This window comes from Muntiacus reevesi, chromosome 1 (assembly GCF_963930625.1).
Source record: "Muntiacus reevesi chromosome 1, mMunRee1.1, whole genome shotgun sequence".
In the NCBI taxonomy this organism is placed as follows: domain Eukaryota; kingdom Metazoa; phylum Chordata; class Mammalia; order Artiodactyla; family Cervidae; genus Muntiacus; species Muntiacus reevesi.
The window spans coordinates 176,376,618-176,400,557 of NC_089249.1; the positions used below are offsets into that span (position 1 = coordinate 176,376,618).

General features: G+C 53.4%; 1 protein-coding gene across 1 annotated transcript in view; it reads left to right on the top strand.

Annotated features, from left to right (window-relative positions):
- The window catches only part of TWIST2 (twist family bHLH transcription factor 2), a 52,339-nt gene extending 45,879 nt beyond the window's left edge, over positions 1-6,460 (top strand). The window contains exon 2 of the mRNA XM_065917177.1: positions 6,040-6,460. The gene's annotated coding sequence lies outside the window, so the exon portion shown is untranslated. The remainder of the gene's footprint in view (positions 1-6,039) is intronic.
- The last annotated feature ends 17,480 nt before the right edge of the window (positions 6,461-23,940 follow it).

Genomic DNA, 23,940 nt, shown 5'->3' on the forward strand with positions numbered 1-23,940 from the left:
ACTCGGGGTCTTACCTCTGGCCCCATATGCCGCCTCCTGGCTGATCGCTGGGCTAAGGAGACTCACATGGCCGCGGCCTCTGACAGAGTGCCCAGGGGCCTGCAGAGAGAGACCGGGGCGTCCTGCCTCTTAAAGCCACTGCCTGGTTCGGGGACCACCTGCAGCCCCTTCGAGGGTAGGGAGGACTAGGAGAGGGACTGAGGTGCATCCAGGGGAAGCTGGACACAGTGCAGCGTTCTCACAGGCCAGGTGCTTTTTGATCTCCATTTGCTGGAAGAGGAAGTGGGCTTTGCTTTTGTCCCTCCTTGGCCCACCATCATCTCCTAGGAATGTGTCTGAAATCGAGGGTCGGGCCTGCAGAGAGTGGCTTCCGGCTCACTCCTGCCCTGCTAGGCGTGGGTTCCCAAGCAGTCGCGGGATCAGGTCTGTTCTGTCGTTCCCATGGCTGCTTCTCTACGCTTCCGCCTCTCTGGCCTTCCAGCCAGGACAGGTGCCCAGAGGTTGCAGGGAAGAGGGGCCCGAACGGGCAGGACGCCCCGCCTCTGAGCCACCCTCGCTGGACCCCCGGCCTCTCCGATGGCGCAAAGGGGCGGTGCTGTTTACCACCTGCCCGCTTTGCCGTCAGCCAGGCCTGATCGGAGCACGATGCCTGAATCCCTGGCTCCCCGTCCTCTCCAGTGGAAGCAGAGCCCCTATCTCCTCTCACCCCTGGACAAACGTGTCACAGAGACGGCCTCGGGGCAGGCACGCCACTCTGGGGCTGAGCTTGGTTCTGGCCTCCCGCTGACACCGCACATCCCTGTCGGGCCAGAGCCTGCTGCACCCAGGGCCCCACGGTCTCTTAGAGGCCTTACCCAGCGGGAAGATGAGAACCCAGGCAGCTGAGTGGGTGACCCTCAGACCCCCCGGGGGCCTGTCATTGGCACCCCTGCTGCCCGCCTGTTCAGGGGGGTGATCATCGAGGTAAAATCACAGCCGGACATGGCTGTGCCCACTGGGTATCGCAGCTGGGCCCTGGGGGTCTCTGTGTCTGGAACTCTCAGGCAGGATTTCAGCGGTGGGCATGACCTTGAGGCCTGGCTGCCCACGGTGGGTCCCGCGCCCAACAGGGAGCATCACGATGCCCAAGTTCTTGCTCTCCATGCAGCCGTCTCGCACGTCTGCCCCTCGCACGTCTCTGCCCATCCCAACCGCGGTCTAATCTCTGAACAGGGGTGGAGGTGATGCGGCTGGGCACCCCCACCCACTTCTCCCTGCCCGAGGAGCTCGCCAAAGAACAGCGATTTTGCCTGAGTGCAGGTGCTCAGTCCTTGGTTCGGGGCGAGGCCTGCCCTCTGCACTTCTCACAGGCTTCTGTGTGCTGGTGCCACCGCTGCTGGCCTTGAGGAGATGCTCAGGAGTCTGAGTGCTTTATGTTGGGGGGGCGCTGCAGGGAGCCCAGAATGTCACACCCGGGTGACCGATACACTTGGGCTTTCAAACTGTGGCACTGGGAAAGACTCTTGAGAACCTCTTGGACAGGAAGGAGATCCAACCAGCCCATCCTAAAGGAAATCAAGCCTGAATATTCATTGGAAGGACTGATGCTGAAGCTGAAACCCCAATCCTTTGGCCACCTGCTGCGAAGAACAGACTCATTGGAAAAGACCCTGATGCTGGGAAAGATTGAGGGCAGGAGGAGAAGGGGACAACAGAGGATGAAATGGTTGGATGGCATCACTGGACATCAATGGCATCCACTGGCATCAATGGACATGGGTTTGGGTGGACTCCGGGAGTTGGTGATGGACAGGGAGACCTGGTGTGCTGTGGTTCTTGGGGTCACAAAGAGTCGGACATGACTGAGCGACTGAACAACACCACACCTGGATGACCATCTCCTCTGCTGTGGGTCTGATTTCTTCATTGGAGTCCATCTTTCAGCAGGTATTTATTGAGCTCCTATTGTATGCCAGTTGCCACACTAGACCCTAGGGACCTGGCTGGAGAAAAGACGGTGCCCGGCCCTCTCGAGACTACAAGAGCGTTGAGCACAGCGTCTTATGTGTTTGTCTGGTGTGCGGTTTGTCTGGTGTGCTTAGGTCAGATGTCGTCGTGCCTGTGGAGACAGAGCCCAGACTGCTTTTCATCCGGATGGGAGGTGTTTTCTAGCAGTGTTTCCTGGAAGTGGCATCGGAGAGGGGCACTTTCTGAGGGCTTCAGAGCCTCACGTTTCTTTTCCTTCCAGGGGGTCTGCGGATTCTCGGGGAGCAGTGCTCCAGGGACACCACCCTTCTCCGTCGAACCTCTGGGTGTCCTGCCATGGTCAGTTAGCCAGTGGTGTGAGCACGGGGCCGTCACCCCAGTCCGGCCGGGTCTCCCTGTTTCTGCTGGAGACCTGTCGGAGTTTCTCTCCAGTCTTAGGATCCAGAAATTTCTGTGTACTGTGGCTCGGTTGCCTGTCTCGTTGGGTGTCCTTTCCAGAGCTGGATGTTCCTTCCAATCTGAAGCCTCCTGTCTTTCCTGAGTGCCGGGACCCTCCCCTCTGGATCTCGTGTGTGATTGCGTCCGCTGAGTCTTTTGGCTCAGATGCCAGGAGACGCCAGAGGTCAGTCTCCAGTTTAGGAACGGTTTCTCGTCCGTGTCTGTGTTGCTATTTTGCTTCTATTCTTTCCGTGATTTCCTGGACCTCTTCCCTCGTCTCCTATTGCTCCTTCTCTTTCAAAGCAGAGTGTCCCTGTTTCATCCTCACGCACTCCTCTGGCTTCTCCCGAGATGATAATTTCCGCTTGTTTGAGGGTTTCGTCCCTGTTCACTGGGCCGTGTGTATGCGCACGCATGTGTGTGTGCATGTGTGTGTGTGCGCATGTGTGTGAGTGGTGCTCAGCAAGGCCGTTTCCGCTCTCTGGCCCTCAGTCCCCTGTTGTGAATTGTCATTTGTTTTCTATCTGTATTGACGGCGCATTTTGTTGGTTCTCTCCCTCCAAACCACTCTTGGGAGCTGTGTTCAGATGGTCAGGAGGCTAGGTCCAGGCTTGGTGAGGGGCCGGAGGGCCCAGCTGAAGGACAGTGCTAGACAGATGCCCCAGAGGCAGATGGACCGACCTGTGCAGACTGGGTGAGGCCCGCCAGGGTGGGGGGCAGCTGTCAGCTTCTCCACCACTGGGCCAATTGCTGCTTGTCTCCCCTGGCACCCTCACCACCCCCACCCTAGTGTCCGTGGGAACCCAGGAGTTGAGGGTCTTTGTTTTAGGTGCAGCGAGTGGGAGGAGGGAAGAGTTGTGGCAGTAAGAGCAGCTTGGCCCCCTCCGTGGATGCTGGGCTCTATAGAGGTGAAGGTGCCTCTGCTTTTCACATGGAAGGGGCAGTGGGAGCTGGAGCAGTGCCCTGGACATCTGCTTTGTGCTGCGGCCCACAGCCACAGCCCCTGACTTCGGGGAGAAGCTTCGGGCCTCCTGACCCTCACTTCTAGCCTTCAGTGTCCCACTGGCAGCCCCAACGAAAGTCAAGGTATTTTGTCCCTTTCTTTCTGGTTGCAGAGTCTTAGCTGTACTTCCTCTAAAAAAGTTGCCATTGTCTACCCTGAGCTCTAGTTGTTTATCAGCACGTTTCTCCTCCCCTGATGGACTTCTTCGATCCATGCCTGGGCTTTATAAACAACTAGCAGCATTCCTGGCACATGAAAGGTGCTCAGTGCATGTTGGAAAGATGGATGGATAGATGGACAGGTAGATGGATGGATGGGTGGAAGGGTAGATGATGGAAGAGTGGATGGGGGATAGATGGAAGGGAGAGTGGATGGAAGGGAGGAGGGAAGGATGATGGATGATGGATGGTGGCTGGATGGATGACTTGTTGGATGGATGGATGACTGGATGGATGGATGACTGGGTGGATGGATGGTGGGTGGATGGATGGTGGGTGGATGGATGGTGGATAGATGGTGGATGGATGACTGGATGGATGGTGGGTAGATGTATGGATGGAAAGATGATGGATAGGTGGTTGGATGGATAGATGGATGGATGAATGATTGATGAATGGATGGGTGGCTGGATGGGTGGATGGATGGTGGATGGAAGGATAGATGGATGGTGGGTGGATGGATGATGGATTGATGGGTGGATAGAAAGAAGGAAGAAATGAAGAAAGGAAAGGAGTGAGGGGGGAGGAAGGAAGGGAACGTGGGTGGAGGGATGGGGTGTTGGGGATCCGTGAATGAATGGAAGGCCCTAGGATGAGTGCTTCCCCTTTAAGCCTACCCGCCTCTGTTTCTGGAGACTTTTGGGCACGCCCCTTTCCGGGCCGGCCCTCAGCCCTGGCCCTCGGGACACAGACTGGAGTAAGACCCTCCACTGCCTCTCAGTGCCCTGCGGTCTGGCCTGGTGAGAGAGGAGGGCGCCCATGCCCTCAGCACAGCCGCCCCCCTGGCCTCTCCCCCTGCCCCCTTCTGCACCCGGCAGACAGAGGCCGGCTGAGCAGTGCAGGGGACGCGTGCGCACGGCTTCAGGTGGCTGTCCCACGCAGGAGGCAGTCGGGGCCCCAGCTGTCTCACATTTGTGGCCGAGAGCACCGCCCACGTCAGCAGACACGCCAGGGTCAGGGTGACATCAAGGGGCTGGCCCAGAGGCCCTCAGTCAGGTAGACTAATGAACCTGCTGCCGGCTCCTGCCCAGGTCCCCCGGGCATGTGGAGCGAACCCCAATACCCACACTGCTCCGGGTGGCCCTGCCGTCCTGGCTTCCATAGATGATGCCGTTTCCCCTTGGAGGGCTGGCGAGGCTCATATATCAAAACCTGTTGTAATGACTTCCTCCCGCGGAGGAAGGCTTCCATTTAGCTTTCTCTAGCTGCCCCTCTTATTAATTATCTAATTACAACCACATTCTCCGAGAGAGCAGCCTTTGACTTTCTGCCCAGGACCACTTTAAACCGCTGACATATTTGGAGTGCTCAGAACTTGGAAAAAAGGAGTGCGTGTGTGTCTCCAGGCGCTGGGGTTCAGGGAGGCAGGGTCTTCACGCTCGCGGGGGTTTGTCCGGGTACCCTCAAGGGTCCTAGAGCCCCCTGAGCTGCAGGGCCTCAGCGTGAGACTGCACGGGAGGGCGGGGCACGTCCCTGCTGCTGCCCACTGCCCAGCGGGGTCAGGCCACACACACACACGCACACATACACGCACGAGTGAAGTGTGAGTCAGCCCTCCAGCCACGCCCAGGCCCCTTTTCTGGTTGAGACGCCTCACTTGACTAGTGCAAGGTGAGCATAGTGGGGGAACCCAGTGAGATGTATGTAGCACCTCCCTATACATTTTTTTTGCAACTGCCTGTACGGTTACTTCAAAAGCACAGGTTAGGGACTGACCCGGTGGTCCACTGGTTTACAATCGGTCTTGCAATGGAGGGGACTCAGGTTCAGTCCCTGGTTGGGGAACCAAGGTCCCCCATGCCACGGGGCAACTAAGCCCACCCACCACAACTGCTGGGCCCGCGTGCTGCAGCTAAGACCTAAGCAGCCTAAGTAAATAAGCGCGTTTTTTAAAAAGCTCGGGTTTAAACAATCCTCTGCCCTTGCCAGCGCCGACCCCCACGGTGGCCCCGTTGCTCTGCATCCTCACTCTCCCCCCTTCGCGGCCGGCTTTGCTCTCAGTGACCCTGGAGCCCCAACAGCTCACCCCGACCCCCTTCCCCTTCCAGGGTGGGGACTGCTTTTTCCACGGGAGCCCGCCTGGGGGCGGCTCCTCCGCGGGGCGGCAGCGGCCTGCGGGCCCGTGCGGGACAGGCTCTGGTGGGCGCGGGAGGCAGGGCATCCGGCCCTAGGGGCCTGGGAGTGGCTGCAGAGGGTGGAGGTGGGGCGGGAGGGAGCCCTCGGGCCGGGCCTGGGCCCCTGGGGGCAGCGGCCCGCAGGCAGGGCCCCCTGCCCAGCTCCTGCCGGGAGGGTGGGGGCAGGCAGGTATCGGAGCAGCTGTTACGGCCGTCGGGGGCCCACGGGGGTGAAACGGCCATGCGGCCCGGACGCGAGGGCTGCAGCGGCTTCTCAGTCTCCCTGTACCTTGTCTTCCAGAGGCTCCTGCGGGGCTGAGTGCAGCTGGCATTGGGGAACGTCCGAGTCTGCAACTTCTGAAACCCGAACGACCTCCAGGAAGCCCCTCCGCCCCGTCATCTCGGCGCTCCCGCGTGGCGGCGTCCAGACAAGGGTCCAGCGGCAGCCCCTGGGCCGCGCGGCCTCCGCCCCCAGACGCCCCGAGACGCCTCCGCCGAGGAAGCGGCGCTCGGGGTCCATCTCGCCCGATAGCTCACGGCGCTATTGTCGCCGCTGTTTGAGAGTGTTCACAGACCCAGCCCTGGGTTCTTTTTTTTTTATTATTTTTATTTTTTGAGGGGGCGGGGATTGATTCTGAAAATCGCTGAATTCAGGAACACATTTACGAGGATTTTGATTTTGTATTTCCCTCTAAGTGCCTTTTTTTTTTTACTGTATATTTTTAAGAAAAATAAACCAGAAATGCCTTCCTGTACATTCTGTTTCAACTGGACCAAGGCTCTTAGCAAAGGAACCTTGAGCTACACCCCCCACCCCCCGTCCCAGCCTCTGCATGACTGTCTCAAGTTAGCCTGGAATTCTCACCTCTCCTTTTCTCTTCCTCCATGATTCGCTCAGCTAATCATTTTTTTTTTTTTAATATTTTCTGTTTCAGTGTATATGTTGCTTATTTGTTTTATTTATTGAGATGTCTTTAAAGAGCTCAGTGACTGCAGTGTGGCTGTGTATACTGCTCCCCTCCCAGGAACAATAAAGACGTCCCTGCAGCCTCCGCCTTCCGTCTCTTTTCTCTATACTGCAGCCTGAGCACGGCCTGAGAAACTTGGAACCGGTTGCAAAAATAACAATCGCGTCACTTTAAAAGGGACCAGCAGGGATGTGAGGCGTGTTAGGCTGTGCGTGACCATAGGACTTTCTAGAACTGCCAGTACTGGTGTGGTTGAGCGTGTTCAGTGGGCCCAGGTCTGGGAAAGCTGGTGAGGTTGGCCTCAGCCCCTCCATGTGCCCGTCTGCTACCCCCACCCCGTCAGTCACCCATCCTGTGTCCTACCCCCGCGGCCTGAGGTCAGGGCCAGCCAGGACCAGCCCTGCAGAGCCTTCCCGGGTGGAATTCCTTGCTTCCCCTTGACACGACTTCCATGCCCACTTAGGTTTGTCTCCTGGTGGGCCACAGTCTGCTCTGCGTGCCTTCGGTTTCCCTGATGACGAATTCCATGGCAGCTGTCCCGTCCCCTGCAGCCCGGTTCATGCGGCTGGGCGAGGGTGAGGATGTGATGCCTGTGCGTACAGGTAAGGAGGGAGCCCTGGGGCAGAGGCCCCATGAAGGCCACGATCTGTGGCCAAGAAGGAGACTCTGGCCGGGCTCTGGTCTGGGCGGGCAGGGGGTCGGTACAGACACGCTCCACCTGGGGCAGGAAGTCCCACTCCCCTCCTGCTGGCCTACTTACTGTGTCCACGGACATCAGTGGGAGCTGGGGTGACGCCCAGGTAGAGGGTTTCCGGCCGGGGAGCTGCAAGTCACCTGCTTGCCACCCGGAGGCTCCAGAAGTATGGCTCGTGGAGGACAGCTGGTACCTGGGTCAGCTGGATGGAGCTGTCCACGGGTGAGAGGCCACGCAGACCCCTTGCCACCTCCAGACAGGGCTCCGGAGAGTGGGGTCTGTGCCAGAACGTGGTGGACCCTGAACCTTCTCACCCCACTCTTGACTTCTGTTCCCACCAGAAAGGCATGAGCTCCAGAAATGCCAGCCTGTCCTCACCTTGCGGGCCCCTAGAGGTGACCTTGGTGCAGTACCCTGCAGCACGAGCCCCAGTGGCCGCTGCATACCGCAAACACAGACAGACGGATGTGTGCACATACACATACACACACCTGGACTCCTTGCTGAGGCCTTGGGAGGCAGAGCTGCTGTCTCGGCAATGAAGTCCAGACATGCCCTGTGCTGTCCCGCAGGGTCCTCCAGGCCTTTGGAGGTCATGAAGACTGCAAAGGTCATGGTCATTCTCTGGGGGCTGATTAGAGCAATGTCAGATCAAATCATCCAAAACTTACGGACAGGGTGGCCACAGAGAACGTTCTTGGTTTCTGAATCGCAAAGCCCATGCCCCTCCTCCTAGGGCTGGAGGGGTGTCTTGCATCCCTGCAGACTGACCAGCCCCTTGGTCTCTACTGCCGGTGACCAGGCCCTGTGAGCCTCCCACACCCAAGCCCAAGGCAGAGGGCCTGACCACAGAGCGGGCAAGGAACAAGGAGTGCCCGTGCAGGTGAGCACGCAGGCACCCACACGGGACAGTCAGGAGACCCCAAGGCCAAAGTCCAAGGAGAGAACCCAGGTCACATCTGGGGACCCACAAAACCCAGCTCTTTGCGCCTGGATCCCTCCCCTGTCTGGACACGTGCTCAGAGGAAGCCTGCCTCTCCAGGTCCAGGCCTCGTGACGAGAATAGTGATACCCCAGTTAGCGGTTTGATAGCCACTCTCTACCTACTGTGTTGTCTTTGAGGGCTCCCCTATCTATGTCTCCCTCCCTCTGCCTAATCAGATAGAGTTTCTTAAATTAACATTGCCATCCCCGAGTTTTCCATGGAAATGTGGAAAGAGGTAGTAATACCTAGGCCGTGAGAAGCATCTTTCAATAGCACAAGTGGCGTCCATCTGGGTCTCTGGAACTGACAAAAGCCAAAGGGACCTTTCCAGGGGGCCCTGAACACACTTCACAGAAAAAGCTCTGGATAAAACTGCTACACTTCCCGGTTCCACTTACCAACAGCTGGAGGAGGCCATCCAGGCAGCTCGTTCTCCCAGCACCACTTCAGGTCTCGTGCAAGGAGAGAACCTGCTGGACTGACTCCTCCCCGCCTGAAAGTAAACGTCACCGTTAGCAGTTGAGCCAGGCCGCCTGGCTGACGGCAGAATCACTGCCTGAAAGAGAGGCCCTCTAGCTCTTGGTGAGTGTCCACTCCACTGCAGGTACGTGTCCAGCCCCTCCAGCCTCCAGTTCCGTGGTCACCTCTCCCTTCAAAGCAAAATGTCCAGCTTAGAGCAAAAAAACAAAAACCCAAATACAGGCACAAATCCTTCACAAGCTGAGCCCCTACTTTAAAATGCCCCCTTGGGTGGTGGGGAGGGGGCAGAGGCCGTGACCCCACCCCCAGCCGGGGCCCACCCTGTAGCCCTTCTGACCTCAGGAGCGTTTGCAAAGTTCCCCGCAGTGTGGGAGTCATTTCCGAGGGGCGGCCACAGGGGTGAGCAATCCGACCCTTCCCTGCTGTGTTCAGAGCGGCCGGGGAGACTCCCGGCCTCACTGAGTCCTTTCTCGATCCCTTCAGGTCAGTTTAAATCTACAAAACTCAAGGCTTCAAAGATCAGGGCTTGATTCAAGGGAGGAAACCGCGCGATTGCAGGGGCCATAGAAACTCAATGTTCCCCAGAGTCCCGCATGCCCAGGGAGTGGAAAGGAGGCGGCCCGCTGCAACTGCCGGCCCCTTACCGCCAAACCTGAAACCACCTTGGGGTGTTTTCACACAAGAAGACGTTTCCAGCTGGGAGGTGGCGGCTGGGCACATCTTCTCGGGCAATGACAAAACCCAAGGGCATTTAGAGATGAGCTTGCCAGAATCCTGAGACACCATGTCAGAGGGGCAAGGCGAGGGTGGAGCTTTGAAGTCCCAGCATCCCCACTGCTCTAGGTTTCGCTGTGAAACGTGTGCCCTGCCGTGGGCACTTTCGCTCTTGCGCCTGCATGAACAGAGCGGGCGGGTGATGGGTTTCTAGGGACTGTGACTCCTCGGTGTTGCTGGAAGGGCTGAGCTGCGACGCTCCCAGCCGCCTCTCTGGGCTGGATGTTGGATGTGTCTTGCTTCCCACGCTGTGGTCCAGTTCTGCTCACTGAGACATTCCAGGCCACGAGGTCTCCAGACATCATTCATGGGAAGAGAGGCTCAGAATTGGCGCCAGGTGGACTTGGGCTGGGGACCCCTCTGATAAGGCTGTGGCTGCCGCACCCACAAATGTGTAAAGAGAGAAGGTCCGCAGGTGTTCCTGATCTCGGAGGTGGCCGAGCACCCAGCCCCTCCCCGCTCCACACCTTCTGGATGCCCCCTGTCGCACACAAGGGACAGGCTCCTCCCAGAGCACCCCGTGGTGTGGCCTGGGCGACTGTGTCCCCCGTGAGTGGACAGGGACCCGTTTTGGGTTCCTAGGTGGGTTTCAGTGCCCAGCTGCGCTCAGCACTCACCTCTTGCCGTCTGGCATCCGCATCACTCTGCGTGCCTCACCCAGGGGTGTGAGTTCTTCCCGGCCTTGCCACGCAACCCACATCACCTGCTGGGAAGGCGGCAGGTTGGGTGAGAGGCGACCGGCGCTCTGAGCGCCCAGCCCGGGGAGGTGGCTGGCGTCGGGCGGGTGGACGTCCTGACCCAGGAAGCGGGGAGCTATCTGTGCTCCCGGCAGGGTGCAGCCGGCCGAGACCAGGGGCTGGCCGTCGGCTCTCGTGCTCCAGGCTTGAGATTGGAGGGCAGAGGCGGGCGCCATGGCCCTGACCCTCCCCGCCCAGAATAAGGTCCCCCTTCCCCGAGCTTCGGAGAAGACAGTCTGCCCGCCAAGCCGTGAACAGCTGGGGCCCAAAAGAGACAGGGGAGGTTTCGGCTCTGTTTGCACTGGGAATTTCTCTCTCCTCTTGGTTGTTCCACAGCTGTTGCTTGCGGCGTGTGTCACACCACGTCCCCGGAGCAAGCAGGCACAGTCACCATCGGAAACTGGCTTCGCAGTCTCAGTCTCCCCAGCTGTGAAATGGGGATGAAACCCCACTGCTGCCTTTCTCGTGGGGCTTTGTGACAACCAGCCAGGCCATCTGTGTAAAACCGTCTCTAGCCTCGGCTGCCCGTCGGTAGATTGCCGGCAAGATCCCGGAGTGAGCAGATACGGGGCACCGCCACACTCTGCTGACCCAAGGCCATGAGTTTTGTGTGTTTCTCTGGCTTGTCTTTTAACCAGGTGATTGGCGTTAGGGCGGGGAGCAAGCGGGAGGGAGGCTGGGTCTCCCTTCACACATGCCTGTTCCCGCCCTCTCCGCAGAGACAGTCAGGGAGAATGTTTTCTCTGCACGACCCCAGCTCCCCACGGTTCTTTAGTTTCTGTTTCAAAACACCAAGCTCGGTCAACGGAAGCTCAGCTGAGCCGGTAGGCTGGGTCCCCGGTTCTCAAATCAGCTGAGAGTGAAGTTTCAGCCAGGGAGGGGACAGGCCGGGGGAGACAGCCTGCCCCCCGCATTCCCACCCCTCCTCCACCCGCCTGGTCCCCCAGGAGGTCAGGCAGCGTGAATCGTGTGTGTTAGGGGCGGGCAGAGGCCGAGAGACCCTTGGCTTAGTCAGATATCTGAATAAGCTCAGAAGAAGAAGGGCCCTGGAAGAAGGCGCTTTGGAGGAGGGGTGCTTTCCTGGAGGAGCCCCAACTAAGCTCAAGAAGGTCAAAGAAAGCCTGACTCCAGGAAGAGTGCTGTGCCCGGGAGGGTCAGGCCCTCAGGGTGGGCGGGACGTGGCCTGGTCTCAGGGCCCAGGAACGGACATGGGGGAGGTAGCCGCGTGACCGCCCATCGCCCCGGCTCTGAGCGGAAGGTGACCGGAGCAGGTGCTCATGGCAGCTCCCAGAGAAGGTGGGCCCCTCCTCTGAGCCGCCCTACCCCATCGGGTTCCAAGCCCTGGGCTTCCAAGGGGAGCCCTTCAGCAAATGGCCCCCCCAGACGAGTGCTCCCCAGTGCATGATCCCCGCAGGGCCCCATCACCTGGGAACCTGGATGCTTCAGGAAAACACCTGTGGGTCCCGGAAGAGACAGGAAGGCAGCTCAGTGAAGCCTGGGACTCCTGCTGGGGACACCCTGCTGGGGACAATTGCCCTTCAGGGCAGAGTAGGGGGTGCAGAGAGGGGACCTGAAGATCCACCAGCTATGACAGAGCAGCAGTGTGCCTGAACACTGATCCAACCTCTCCCCAAACCCCGTCCTTCCCCCCAAAGTGAGACCAGCAGTCTTTGTTGTTTCCCTCCTTTTGAGCGGAAATCCCTGACATGAAGGTGACCACACGGGAGCCTGTCTCCTGGGAAGGGCAGCCCAGACGTGTGCTCTCACTGCGGATTGTCGGGGGGCTGTGTCGACACCCATCTTCTCAACACCCAGAGACTGGAAGAACCTCCAGGAGGGCGTCAAGAGCTGAGTTCAGCCTCGAGCATCCTGATCTCAGGACCAGGTCATGAACCCAGGTCTGCGAATGGGAAGGTGAACGACTCTCACTCCTGACTGACCTGCTAAAAATGCACATCCTCTCGGAGTCAAGGTCCCCAAAACCTGTGCTTGATTGAGCTCTTCTCCATCTGTGGTGACATTCTGTCTGTCGCAGCCCTCAGGAGGGCGGGGATTGCATGGTACCAGGCAAGGTGACCCGTAAGTCATGCCAAGGCCTTGGGGAGGGGGAGGGTGTGATGTGTCCGTCCTGAGACTCTCATCTTCTTGTGTCCTGGCCAGATGAAAGCCCCCCATCTCCCAACAGTGGGGGGGGGGGGGTGGGCGGTGTTAAATATTTACTCTGCACACAGTGTTTTTTCTCACATTTTTTTAAACAGACCTTCCATAAAACAGGATGTTGCTTCTTTAGTCTTGTTACTGCTTTATTTTAGTTCCGATTTCGAAAACACATCATTTGGACGCCAAGATGAACAAAACCTGGCTCTTCATGATGTTGGGAATTGACCCAACAATTCACAGATTTAAAAAAAAAAAGTAAAACTAATCACGCTGGAAAGAGTTGCACATACTGTCCGTTGGAGGATCTGCTGACCCTGCAGACCTGGTTCCTCCCACTGTCCGCTTGGGGAGCTGTGAGAATTAATAAAAAACAAAATGAAAGCTCCCTGCCTTCGCCTTGATGTCCTCTGCGTTGATAGGGCCTTCCTGCCCACAGCTCCTCTGGGTACAGAGCCATCTCTCTGTGCAGCCACCGCAGTCCCCACCCCCGTTCCTCCGCCCAGGCCATCTGGAACAGGGTGGATGCTGGACCAAGCGCAGCTGGCTGCTCGGATGCCAAGGGCATGTGGCCTGAGTGGCTGTGGTCAAGAAGATGGGCCTAGCAGCGTCCTCCTGGGAACTGGGACACAGATAGGTCTTGGTGGAAGCGGGAGCTGAGGCCATAAGCCTACATCTCCATAGTCACAACTGGGATGAAGGTGCAGTAACTTTGGCCCCCAAAGAAGCTGGAGAGGGAAAGGGACCGAACCTACGAGGGAGGAGAGAGAGCTGGCTGGCGGGGGAACCCTGGAGAGAAGCGGGGATGATCATCCCACCCCAGGAGCAAGTAGAAAGGGGGCCATCTGATCTTCGATGTCCTCACCTTCCAGACCGTGTATTCAGTGGTTCAGACGTCTCTCAGGGCCTCGCTCACTTCCTCCTGCATGCATGCTAAGTCACTTCTGTTGTGTCTGACTCTTGGCGACCCTTTGTGCCACAGCCCACTGGGCTCCTCCGTCTATAGGAGTCTCCAGGCAAGAACACTGGAGTGGGCTGCCCTTGTCCAGGGGGATTTTCCAGACCCAAGGATCAAACCTGCCTCTCTTATGTCTCCTGCAGTCTTTTCCAGTCCTGCTGAGAGATGAGCTGTGTGGAACCCTGTCCTGACTGCGTGACCTCAGGGCTCAGATGTCTCTCAGCCTCTGTCCCGGGGCTCCCGATCACTTGTCCTGGACCCCTGGTCCCTTCTGGTTTGTGCTCTCAAATGCACGGAAGGGAGTTCACACCCCCTGGGCAACACTCGACCCACAGGACAGTAGCCAGAGGAGAAGCATGCCCCGCCAGCAGGCCCTCGGCAGCGTGGAGCCCCCGTCCACCACTCCCCCAGCATAGCCAGGCACCCTTGGCTCAGTTTCCCCTCTTCCCCGGTTTCCTTGTCCCGGTCCCCCATCTCTCGTTCCCTGGAAACTTCATAGAACAAGTCACTTGGGCAAAAAAATGTCGTCTCAGACTCTGCTTTGCAGGGGAAGCCAAGCAAGGACACCCCTTCTCCAGAGGTGATGTAAATGAATCTCTCTTACTGACCACAGAAACCACCACCCAGAAGGTACTTTATAAAGCAGTTTGATACTTCAACTTCCAGGAACGTGACAAACTCGGTGACTCAAACCAAACTCCTGCTGATAACCAATGGGCTGGAAAAACAGTATTTTAAAATCTTCTTAAAAGCAAGGAAGAGCAAACAAGATGCTAAGAAATCGACAGGCTGAAGCACTGGGGGAAATGGGGACTGGAGAGACAAGCAGCGTGTGGCAGCGGCTTGTGGCCTGAGGGCATTTGGAGACTCAGGGCAACGTGGGCTGCGTTGGTTTACGTGATGCAGAAACCTCTCAAAATGGGCAGTTGAATAAAAGAGCCTGTCTACATGGATCTGAGACACCCAGACAGACCCCTGCTTTCCCCAGATCACACTGAGGGGCTTTAAGGATTGGGGACTTGGAGCGGAGTAGAGACGCTCCAAGACACGCCTGTGAGAAGTGTGAACACAAGCCAACCCTGATGTGTGTGTACCTTAAATTTGTATTACTTTGTGGCCAGAACAAAATGAAAATGAAATTCTGAAAACATGTTCATGTAACCCGCAGGAAGTAGGAGAAAGATAACAGGGAAATGAAGAGCAGCGAGAACAAACAGACACTGTCCCCAAACGCGGATTTAAGGTAAAGCAGTGTTGAGAGGAAAATTTATAGCCCTAATGGCTTATGTATGAAAAGAAGAAAAACCTCAGATCAACCTCTGAACTCCCGCCTGAAAAACCCATAAAAAAAACAAAAGAATTCAGAACAAACAGAAGTAAGAAATTAATAAAGAGAAATCAGCATCTTTCAAAACATGGCAGTAGAGAAACTCGTAAACAAACGGATGGTACTCTGAAATAATTGGTAAAATTGGCACTCCTCCAGCAATACTAGCAAAGAAAAAAAAGACAAAAATTGCTAATAATAAAACGAAGGGTTTTACTATAGAGAGTTTAGACATTTAGAGGGTGGTAAGCAAATCAGTTTTCACTCCAATCCCAAAGAAAGGCAATCCCAAAGAATGCTCAAACTACCGTACAATTGCACTCATCTCACACGCTAGTAAAGTAATGCTCAAAATTCTCCAAGCCAGGCTTCAGCAGTATGTGAACTGTGAACTTCCAGATGTTCAAGCTGGTTTTAGAAAAGGCAGAGGAACCAGAGATCAAATTGCCAACACCCACTGGATCATCAAAAAAGTGAGAGTTCCAGAAAAACATCGATTTCTGTTTTATTGACTATGCCAAAGCCTTTGACTGTGTGGACACAACAAACTGTGGAAAATTCTGAAAGAGATGGGAATACCAGACCACCAGATCTGCCTCTTGAGAAATCTGTATGCAGATCAGGAAGCAACAGTTAAAACTGGACATGGACCAACAGACTGGTTCCAAATAGGAAAAGGAGTACATCAAGGCTGTATATCGTCACCCTGCTTATTTAACTTATATGCAGAGTACATCATGAGAAACGCTGGGCTGGAAGAAGCACAAGCTGGAGTTAAGATTGCCGGGAGAAATATCAATAACCTCAGATATGCAGATGACACCACCCTTATGGCAGAAAGTGAAGAAGAACTAAAAAACCTCTTGATGAAAGTGAAAGTGGAGAGTAAAAAAGTTGGCTTAAAGCTCAACTTTCAGAAAACTAAGATCATGGCATCCAGTCCCATCACTTCATGGGAAATAGATGGGGAAACAGTGGAAGCAGTGTCAGACTTTAATTTTTTGGGGTCCAAATTCACTGCAGATGGTGATTGCAGCCATGAAATTAAAAGACGCTTACTTCTTGGAAGGAAAGTTATAACCAACCTAGATAGCATATTAAAAAGTAAAGACATTACTTTGCCAACAAAATTCCATCTAGTCAAGGCTATGGTTTTTCCAGTGGTCATGTATGGATGTGAGAGTTGGACCATAAAGAAAGCTTAGCACCGAAGAATTGATGCTTTTGAACTGAAGTATTGGAGAAGACTCTTGAGAGTCCCTTGGGCTGCAAGAAGATCCAACCTGCCAATCCTAAAGGAAATCAGTCCTGAATATTCAGTGGAAGGACTGATACTGAAGCTGAAATTCCAATCATTTGTCCACCTGATGAGAAACACTGACTCATTGGAAAAGACCCTGATCCTGGGAAAGACTGAAGGCAGGAGGAGAAGGGGATGACAGAGGACGAGATGGTTGGATGGCATCACCAACTCAATGGACATGAGTTTGAGCAAGCTCTGGGAGTTGGCGATGGACAGGGAAGCTTGACCTGCAGCAGTCCATGGGGTCACAAAGAGTCAGACACGACTGAGTGATTGAACTGAACTGATGACCAAGTAGGATCTATTCTGGATATGCAAGGAAGTTAATCAATATAACGCATCATAATAAAAGACTAAAAAGGAAAAATCAAATGATTTTATTATCTGATGCACAAAAAAACATTTGAACGTATTCAAAATCCATGATAAAAAAAATCATTATAATAAGTAAATAAATTTCTCAGAAAAGGGGGACTTCCTCAACTTAATAAAGGGCATGCCCACTCTCACCACTCTAACTTAACATAGAGCTGGAAATTTTAGCGAGTTCAGTAAGTCAATAAAAGGAAATAAAATGCACACAATTGAGAAGAATAAATAAAATTGTTGCTATTTGAAGATGACCTAGTTGTCTACATAGAAAATCCTAAGGAGTCTATTTTTTTAAATTCCAAAGACTTGTGTGTGCATTCAGCAAGGCAACAGGATACAAGATGAACATACAAAAATCAATTGCATTTATATATATTACCAATGAACACACAAACCCCCCAGTTTAAAGCACAACACCATTTACAATTAATCTCTAAAATGGAAATTCTTAGGTATATAAGTCTAACAGCACATGGACAGGACTTGCATGCTGAAAACCACACAATGTGGGTGAAAGAAATCAACGCTGATCTAAATAAATGGAGAGACATACCGTAAAGACATACCTTTATGTGTTGCAAGAGTCAACACAGCTGAGATCCCAATTCTCCCCAAATTGGTATACAGGTTGAAAGCAACCCCCACAAAAACCCCAGCAGGAATTTTTTTAGCTAGAGACAAAATTATTATGAAATTTATGTGGAAAGCAAAGTAACCAATAGCTAAAATAATTTGCAGCAGAAGAAAGTAGAAGGAATCAATCAATCAATCCTATTCCAAGACTCACTGTTTAGCTACAGTAATCAATATGATATGATTTTGGCAAAGGGACAGACATATATGTCAATGGAACAGAATGGAGAACACAGAAATAGACCCATGAACATATGCTCATCTGGTTTTTGATAAAGGACAAAAACAATTCAATGGAAGAAAGATAGACTTTTTAACAAATGTAGCAAGTGGACATTAAAAGGCAAAAAAATGAACTTCAGCCTAAGTATTTCTCTTTATAAAATATTAACTCAAAACGGATCACACACTAAACATAAAATCTAAAACTGTAAACTTTTGGGGGAAAAAAAGAAGAGCAGGACTTCATATCTTAGGCTTGGCAAAAAGTTCTTAGAGTTGAGACCTCAAATGCAACCTAAAAAACAAAAACCAATAAGCTGAACTTCTTCAAAATTTAAAAGCATTTGCTGTGAAAGACTGTGTCAAGAGAATAACAAAAACAAATGACAGACTAGAAGAACAGTTATAAACCACTTACCTGACAAAGACTGGTATCTAGAATACGTAAAGAACTTCCAAATCTCAAGAGTAAGAAAAAATCAAGCAATTCAGCTAGGAAATGAACAAAAGATGTGGACAGACATTTCACCAAAGAGGACACACAGAACACAAATAAGCACATGAAAAACGTTCAACCTCATTAGCCACCAGAGAAATGCAGATTACAATCCCAAGTATAACCACACACCTATCAGAATGTCTAAAATACACATTAGTGACAACACCAAATGCTGATGAAGATGTGGGGAAATTGAATTATTCATGGCTCGTGGAAATGTAAAATGATACAGCTGCTCTGGAAAAGTACTTTGGAAGTTTCTCAAAACATTAAACATGCAACTACTATATGACCCAGAAGTTTCACTCTTGGGCATTTATCCCAGAAAATGAAAACTTAGGCTCACACAAGAACTACACATGAATGTTTGTAGCAGATTACCTTGAAATAGCCCCAAACTGGCAACAACCTGGATTTCCTCCAACAGGTGAGTAGTTAAGCTGTGGTCCACCCACACAGCATGTAACATCACTCAGCAATACATAGGCATGAACTACTGATACACACAATAGCCTGGATGGATCTCCAGGGAATTATGGCCAGTTCCAAAAGATTGCATGCTGTACAATTCTATTTATGTAACATACTTGAAATGACAAAATTATGGAAATGGAGAACAGAATGGCAGTTGCCAGAACTTAGGAAGAAGAGGCAGAAAGGGAGCGCGTGTAGCTTTATGCAAATCATCGAGGTGAGGGGTCCTCATGGTGACGGCATGTGGACTGACCGAGTGATGGGAGGCTTCGTATCGTGCCTGTGTCAGGGTGGATTTCCTGGATGTGACACTGCACTGCAGCTTTAAGCTCAGTTGGTAAAGAATCCGCCTCCAATGAAGGAGACCCCGGTTCGATTCCTGGTTCGGGAAGATCCCCTGGAGAAGCGATAGGCTACCCATGCCAGTGTTCTTGGGCTTCCCTTGTGGCTCAGCTGGTAAAGATTCTGCCTGCAATGTGGGAGACCTGGGTTTGATCCCCGGGTTGGGAAGATCCCCTGGAGAAGGGGAAGGCTGCCCACTCCAGTATTGTGGCTGGAAAATTCCATGTACTGTATAGACCATGGGGTCGCAAAGAGTCGGACACGGCTGAGCGGCTTTCACTTTCACCTTTGGGGGAGACTGGGTGATGTGTACATGGAATCTCTGTATCATTCCTTACAACTGCATGGGAATCAGCAATTGTCTCGAAATAAACATTTTAATTAAAAATAAAAATACATCAAAGTAAAATGGAATGAAGCAGATACTCTCCACTGTGAAGAAGGAACCTCTGCATGCTGTGATGTTGGGAAGAGTGGTGATTGACTTGGGTGAGTGTGGGGACCTTCTGTGGGGTCACAATGCACCTTCAGCTGATCACTGCCTTGCTTCGGGTGTCCCCCCTCCTCACGTGAGAGATGAAAGAAGGCATGTTTTCAAAAGCCTCCACAATCTTCCAAAAGATTTCCATGTTGGAAGCATAATCTGTGCTTGTCGATATCATGGTGATGTCTGCCTTGAGGTCTGTATTGCTGATGTCCTAAGCTATGCATCTTCATTTAAGCTCATTTGTGATGCCCAAGAGGACAATGGTCAGAGCCTGCATCTTCTGCCTTTACTGTCGCTGTGCTCATTAACTGCAGTGTGAGCCCCAGGAGGGTCGGATTGTTGTCTGACTTGTTCCCTGCTGGCTCTCCAGGCCCTAGCACGGTGCTCAGCCTACAGGGTCTGCTTGGAGAAGTATTAAACCGATTGAGGGGCAAGCCTGTTTTGGTTTTGGTCCAGTGTGCCAGCCAGAACTGCTGATCCAAAGCAGAGGGCTCAGCCCTTCATGGGAGAGCCTCCCTGCACCTGTGTGAATATTCACTCCACTTGCTGATTGTGCTAAGTCACTGCGTCATGTCCAACTCTTTGCGACTCCATGGACTGTAGCCAGCCAGGCTCCTCTGTCCATGGGATCCTCTAGGCAAGAATGCTGGAGTGGGTAGTCATGCCCTCCTCCAGGGGATCTTCCCCACCCAGGGATCGAACCTGCATCTTTTATGTCTCCTGCACTGGCAGGCGGGTTCTTTACCACTAGCACCACCTCAGAAGGCCAAACCAGGCGACTGATTCCTGTTTCATTTCTCCCAGCACAAGACAACAGGTGTTTGCTCTAACAAATCACAGTTGAATGAAAAGTGCACACACAGGTGAACACAAGTCCTGGGAGGCACAGAGCGGTTCTGGTCACAGCTTTTCTCCCCAGGGTCCCCCGCGAGGTGCAGGGTCCTCTTAGAAGTACTTTCTGTGTGTCCGTTCTCCACCTCCTTCCTTGTCCCCTTGTTTCCGTGGTGTCAGCCCTTCTCACGCTGCCCATCAAGCTGCCCCCTCCTTTTAAGGCAAAGTCTGATATTTACCTAGTATTTCTGTGTTACTTAAGGTTCTCCAGAGAAGTGGTACCAACAGCAGAGACAGTCAGACAGACAGACATAGAGATATATAAGAGGAGATCTATTATAGCAATTGGGCTTCCCAGGTGGCTCAGTAGTAAAGAATCTGCCTGCAATGCGGGACACATGGGTTCAATCCCTGGATCAGGAAGATCACCTGGAGAAGGAAATGGCAACCCACTCCAATATTCTTGCCTGGAGAATTCCATAGACAGAGGAGCCTGGTGGGCTCCAGTTCACAGGATCACAAAAGAATTGGACACAACTTAGTGATTAAACAACAATTACAGGAATTAGCTCCCATGAATTCTCAGAGGCTGAGAAGTCCGTCACTTGCCATCTGCAAGCTGGAGAACCAGGAAAGCTGGTGATATCATGCAGGCCAAGTAGAAGGCCAGACAACCCAGGCAGTTGATTTCTGAGGTGGCAGTGGATGGGGTCTCAGCTCAAGCAAACAGCAGCGTCACCCTCCCTCCACCTGATTGCTTCATCTGAGTCTCAAGAGCTTGCATGACACCCACCTCCACTGGGAGGGTGATCTTTACCCAGTTCACCACTCCAAAGGCTTATCTTTTTGGAAAGCATCCTCTGAGACAAGTCCAGAAATACGTCTTACCAGCTATCTGAGCATCCCTTAGCCCAATCAAGTTGAAATATAAGATTAACCGTCACAGTTTCATTACATATTGAGCATTTAAGTCTTGGGACTGTTAGGTTTTTTTTAGTATCAACATAGGTTTCTTTTTTTTAAATTGAAGTCTAGTTGCTGTAGCATATGAGTCCCAGTTGTACAACAGAGAGTGATTCACGATTTTGAAGGTTATACTCCATTGACAGTTACTATAAAATGCTGACTGTGTTATACAGAGTGAAGTAAGTCAGAAAAGAGAAAAACAAATATCGTATATATGGAGTCTAGAAACATGGTACTGAAGAGCCTATTTGCAGGGCAGGAACAGAGACTCAGACGTGGAGAACTGACTTATGGACACGGCGGGGGCAGGAGAGCGTGGTGCGGATTGAGAGAGCAGCGCTGGATATGTACGTCACCACGTGTCAAACAGAGGGCGGGGGGCATAGCTGTATACATAGATATCGAACAGCTATAGAGATGGCCATATAACCCAGGGAACTCAGCCTGGTCCTCTGTGACGACCTAGAGGGGTGGGATGGGGTGGGAGGTGGGAGGGAGGTTCAGGAGGGAGGGGACATGTGTGTACCTGTGGCTGATCCATGCTGACGTGTGGCAGAAACCAACACAACATCATAAAGCAACTATCCTCCAACTACAGATAAATACATTTTAAAAAAACGCTGAAACCATGTTAGCTGTATTCCACGTGATGTAAATACATCCTTGCAGCTTCATTCTTACCTAAGAGTTAGTGCCTCTTGCTCCCCTGCCCCTACATTGCCCTTCCCCTCCTTTTTAATTATGATTTTAAAAATTACGACGATCATTCCTGAGCTGGTGCTTTGGTTACAGACTCGTAAAGGTCTCATCGAATGGAGCACGCTCCCCTGTGGGTTCTCACGCCCCCTGTGACGTGAAGCGTGCAGGCCCCCACAGTCCACACCACTGCTTGGCGACCCCAAGCCCGGCCAGCTCCCTGGCACGGCAACCCAGCGCTTCCCGGAGGCTGCGACTTCTCCCGTCTTCTGCCTGAGTGGGCTTCTGTGGGCTGGGAGGTCTCACGGTCCCTGCCCAAGGGTGGGACAGCTGAACCCACACAGGTTGTTTACCTGCCAGGGTAGAATCAGGAGTCAGAGTCCTTGCTCTTGACCTCCCTGTTTCCCAGTCTGTTTCTCATACACACATACACACTCACACACACATGCACACACATGCACACACTTGTGCACACACTCACACACATGCACACACGTACACACACACACGCACACACTCACACACACACACACACACCCTGCAGTTATGAAAGATACAGCCACCATTCAGCCCTTCACAAGTTTGAGGGAGAAGATTACCTCTGTTAGTTCTTATCTGTCCTCAGTCTGTGCCCAGGGGTCGAGGGTGAAGGGCCCTTGTGGAGTGTGATGTTTCTCGTGTCCCACAGGAGGCCCCGGAGGGCCTGTGCCCCGGGATGGCTATAGGTGAGAGGAATGCTCCCAGTCCTGAACTGAGAGCCGTGGAGGGGGATCCATCAACCACAACGAGGGTCCATCCGGTCTCTGGATGGAGGGGAGTCCATCTGACTCACAAAGGAGCCCCAGGTTGTGGGCCCTCCAAGGACCAACCATGAGGCCGTCAGCTCTGAGCCAGGGTGTCCCGTCACAGCAGGGCCTGGGGCCGCTCGGCACTTGGAGAGAGAATGTACGTCTCAGCGTCCTCCTGGGCTCTCACGTGCTCCAGGCCAGAGGCGGGAGGCAGGCGGTTCTGCCCCATCCCGTCCCCACTGCATTTGGGGGATGAATGGTTCTGTTCTCCATCCCCCAGGCTTTCAAGCCAAAGCTGGGTCAGCCAACGCGGCCTTGCGTGGTCGGGTCCAGCTGGGAGAGGTGATGTCCAGGCCGCGGTGGTGGCGGGTCGGGGAGCCCAGCAGCCTCCGCGGCCCTGGCTTCTGCTGTTTTCCCGGGAATTGAAACCCCAGAATGCTGGCAGGTCCATCCGTCTCCTGCAGGGTGACCCCCGCAGGAAGCATGCCAGCCAGATGTCCCTGCCAGCTTTTCTCAGGAACACACACCCAGAACCCATGCACGTGCACGTGCACACACATGCACTCGCACACCAACATTAATCAGAGCTCTGTCTCCATTATCTCCCTGACCTCCCGCCAAAGCTGCCTGATCAAGGCGGTTCCCATCGCATGCGGACCACGGATGCTTTCCGAGGGCTTGGGAGGGTTTCGTCAGTTGGGTTCTTTCCAGCATGAGTCACTGTCCGCCTCTTCTCCGTAATTAGTGTTCTGGGAGTTGCTGGTGTAACTCTGGTGAAGTCCAGAGAAATTAATCAAAGTGCATCTTACACTCGAAACGCAGTCAGAACCGCCGTCCGGCCAAATTCCCCAGCACTGGCACACAGTCAGCTCGCGCTTCCCTCTGCTCCCTTTTTTAAAATAGTTTGCAATTTCCCACATGCTCCTCCTCGCCTTCCTCCCTCAATCTGGGCACTTTTCTCATCAGTATTTTGTTCTGGGAGGCTTTTTCATTGTTTTCCCAACCACCGGCAGTTTCTCAACCGCTGCATACCATCCATCTCAATAAAATGGTTCTCACGGAAGCCGGGCCCAGGAGTAGCTGGGTACATGCCTCTCCTTTGACGCGGCCCTGCTGTGTCCACGCGCTCCAGGACTGCCCTGCTTGTGGCCACGTCAGATGTGAGACACAAGAGGCCTCCATGAACCGCCAGACTGCACTTGTACCTAACCACGTGCCAGCCTGGCAGGTGTCAGAACATGGGGTGTTTCTAGTGTGATGACCAACCACCAAGTCCCAAACCCCCATTTCACCAGAGAGACTGAAATGCAAGCAGAGGATGGCAAGACCGTGTGTGCAAATAGAACTCTGACCCACAGCCTGCAGCGACCAGCCCCGGAGACCAACCCCTTCTCTGTACTAACCAGCCTGGAGACCAACCCGTTCTCTGCACTAACCAGCCTGGAGACCAACCCGTTCTCTGTACTAACCAGCCTGGAGACCAACCCGTTCTCTGTACTAACCAGCCTG